The following is a 4312-nucleotide window of genomic DNA, read 5'->3' on the forward strand; positions in this document are numbered from 1 at the left end:
AAGGATAATTATATCAAGCAACTTCATTCCTTAAAAGCATCAGTTTTGTGCAACAGAAAACCACTTCAACCTTTCCGTGGTAGTTTTCCTCTAAATTCACTACGAGAAATTGCAGCAATTATTAACATCAGTACAATTTTTTTGAATTCATAAAGTAAGTTAGAGGAGTAAATGACCAAGATTATAATTTAAAATAATAAATTTACATTCTTGGTAGCCAATGAGAAATTGAGGAAACCCCTAAAATGTACCTTGGACGAGAAGATGAAGTATTTATATAATCTGCAACATTGCCGGTTAGACGAAAAGGAGAACCCACAGAAAGAATTTCCTTTATTCGGTTTTAGGAAATGAAGAGACTATTTGTCACACAAAAAGGTCAAGTTTGAGAATGCAAGAAAGAGTAGGATGAGATACTTTTATCTAATGTGGTCTTTTGATCATGAATTAAGAGAGTTGTGTCGTAGGATAAGGTTTTTTCTTCCATCAACTGCCAAGGATAAGCCATATCTATTTTAAGCTAAGGTTATATCCTCTTGAAATGTCATACTAAACAATCTTGCACCGATGTGAAGATAGATTGCCCAGTGGTTGTTGCGAGTGAAAAGAACTGAAACTTAAAACACTTTAAAATGCAGATGAAAGTACTGCTGCAGCTACAAATTACAAATTACTAGTAAATAATCTTACAAATTACTTTGTTGCTCCAAAGTTGAGAATATTTATGGAAATTTAAGAACATACTAGAGGGATTATGCAAGCAATTCATTCTCAAATCTCTTTTTTTCTTTTTACAGCCTTAGCATTACCTCTTATGGACTCTAATATTCTAGCATAATGAATTATAATAGAACTCTGCTCTACTCGCAAAATTTTTAAGACTTGAGAAAACTTACTAAGTTCATTCCTTGCAGATTGTTAAGAACTTCATAAATTCTTCTGAATATTTTTCTTTCTAGTGCATTATCTAACATTAGCATAAATGTCAAAATTTCAGGAGCTGTAACTTGTACTTTGCATGACTGAACTATCTGATAAATGAAAAAGATCTAATATATGATCTTTTCACAAAACCTACTTTAGTACTGAAGGAAAAATGGAACCAACTCAACCTTGTGCTCAAGTATAAGATCTTTCATTACCCGTGAATTGGTATTGCCATCTTTTCGGAAGCAAATATAACAACTTGATATCGAACAAGTCTCTTCTCAATGCTGCAATTAATGTTTGACTTTGAGAAAGATTATGAAGTTGATGCAAGGACTGCTACTTCTTTCGCCCCGGCTGCAACAACTGTAATATCTCATGGATGTAATATCTAATGTCAAAGTCAGAAAGAGTTGGATAAAGCACTTCAAAATCTGTGTTATTCACCTATTCAAATAAAAGACTTGGGGTCTTCGACAACTGATCTTTCACAATATCGAGTAACTTCACAATATTAGGTTCACCACAATGATTCTACAGTATCTTAACCTCAAGCTTGATCTGCAGTAAGTGACAATAATGGACAAGTACCCGAGCTAAATAAAGGTGCAAATATATGCTGTAATAAACAAAAGAGCATGATTCAAAGTGCCAACAAAAAGGAAAATGCACATATAACTTGCAGATACATGATAGTCCAAAACTCATAAGTAATGAAGAGATACTACAGTAAGTTAACAAAACAGTAAAGTTAAGAGATACACCTAAAAAAACTCAGTTGGCTAAAGAATGAAAGATAAAGAAAGTCAAAACAAGGAGATATCTGATTGAACTTGAAGAATATCAATAATACATTAAGTAGCTCATAAACATAGACCTACGAAATCACAATCCCTTTAAAAAAATTGAACATTCTAAGAAATTGCTTAGGATCATAGACACAATGACTTCCCAATTTTAAGAACATTAACAAGGCTTCTAAACGTTTAACAAGTTTCGCGAAAAAAAAAGAAAAAAAATATTTATGCATGTAGTTATTAGAGATCAAGGATCCTGCAACATTAGTGCAGAATGTGATAAATTAAGCTCCAGAAGGTGCAAGTAGCACACATTGAGGTTTAAATGAGAGGTCGATTGAGATTGTTTGGGCATTTTGTCAACCATAAGAGGCGCCAGTCCCTAGGTGTGAAATCATGGTGAGTGGAGACCTAAAATATCATTCAAGGAAGTTCTCTTGAAAGATTTATAAGGTCTTGGAATTCCTATAGTCAACCCCAACTTGTTTGGGATTTAGGTGTAGTTGTGTGTTGTAGTATATTAATATCCAATTAGAATATCACAAGCTGATATTATTGTTAGTTCTGGTTTTGTTCATCTTAAAAAATGAAGTTTTACGAGTTTATGTTAAGATCTTTGATGCTTCTCTTATCCAGTTGGATCAATTTCTTCTTTTCTTTTACATCGGTACTGAGGCTAGCTTGTGTGCATTATGATTATTCCAGGGGTATCTCCTACCTCCCACCAGAACAAAAACCAAATAAGGAAAAAAATAAATTGTTATCACCTACACTATCTGTATTAAGCCAAACTTACTTCACATATGGAATAAAACAGAAACTAAAACCTCTGAAACCAAAATTCAACATGAGAAGAGATTAATCCTTTAACTACTTGTATTCAACATCTAGTACGGTGTAAAAGACTAAAAGAGCTTAGCAAAAACATGTGACTTAGTGATGATAATACTTGTAGATGTAAGTGGTGGATAATATAAATTATGTCGAGTAAAACGTGATGTCTCAAATAAGATATTACCTAAATAGTTCTTGCAACTACAGGGAATAAAAGTAAAGTCTGCACTAAGTTCACGAAAGCTAACTTAGGGAAAGGACTATAGTTTTGAGAAACAACTAAAAGATCTACCTGCATGGAGAAAAAAAACCCTCAAAATTCATTTCTAATCATTCCAGTGCACCTTCTGTTTGGTTTACAAGTTTGAGTGGTAGAATAGTGTTATAACATATATAAACAGACTTATCAAGAGTTCAACTCAAATGAACTGATGTTATCTAAATAGGTATCAAATAAAGGGTCGACAACATTCTTGCACCCTCTTTCATATTCAAAAGTTCAAGATTTAACTTTTTTGTTAATATGAAATAATAAATACCTTTTCCAAGGTAGAAGCATTAATTGAGTTGGAAGAATTCAAAAGATTTTACCCTTTTAGAGATCGTGCACTACTTGCATCAACATGTGAAGGAAGTAGCACACCATGTGAAGGAAGGTTAGCTCATGCACTACTTGTATCATTTCATGCATTTCTTCCCTAATAGAAGAGACTTCATTGGCATTTACTTCTTTAATAGTCTATGGGTCATAGAATAGTCTTGTAGAAACTGGGATAAATAATTTTGAAAATCAAGTCGCAGTATTCGACCTACCTAGCAGAGCATGAACAATTGGTTTTTGATGCTGGAATTTTGCCTAATCTCGTTAGTCTGTTGAAGAGGCACATATATGCTTAGATCTTTAGAGATGTCCATGGTGTTATTCAGCAGACAACTGATGCAGTAACAAACCTTGCTCCTAAAACAGTAGAATCTAAACTGGTGTTAGGTTCGTTTATTCTTATCTAATAATATTGTAAATGCAGAATGTGCAGAAAAAAGACCTCTTTATCTTACTTAATCTATATGTTATGACTATAGCTTTAAAGGTGGTATCCCTCCACTTTTTGAGTTGATTGAATCTGTTTATTCAAAGGCCCTCCACTTTTTGAGTTGATTGAATCTGTTTATTCAAAGGTGTAGAGAGCAACTGCATGATGCTTATGAACATATTTAAGAATGGTGAAAATAAGAGTAAAAGGGTCAGTAAAACAGGAGCAAAACTGGCTATCACATAGCTACTTGAAGATTACCCGACTTATGGTAAATTGAGCATCATAGCACAGATAATACAAGTTATCTGAGATCAAGGAGGAGAGGAAATTAAAAGACTCAAGCATGCAAGCATTTGGTACTTTTACATCCACTTAATAACCAAATTTATAACACTAAGTTATGCACATCCAAGAAAGACTCAACCTTGCAAGCATTTCGTACCAAGAGTCATAAAAAACACACACACAACAAACAAAACAGTAAAAAATCTAACATAAAGATAAAAGAAAGGTTATAACTTAAATAGAGATTCTCTTTTCATTGTAGACGGCTTCACCGGGTACCAATTCTTAGTACAAAGATCATCATCCTTAACCTTAGCAATGAACACGCCTCCATGTCTATGAGGCTCCACCAGAACCTTACTACCACCCTTAGCAATGAAAATGCCTCCATTGCAAAAGAGAACAGGTAAACAAGAGCTAGGCTTCAAGATTAAG

Source organism: Solanum stenotomum, chromosome 7, assembly GCF_019186545.1.
Source record: "Solanum stenotomum isolate F172 chromosome 7, ASM1918654v1, whole genome shotgun sequence".
NCBI classification, from domain to species: domain Eukaryota; kingdom Viridiplantae; phylum Streptophyta; class Magnoliopsida; order Solanales; family Solanaceae; genus Solanum; species Solanum stenotomum.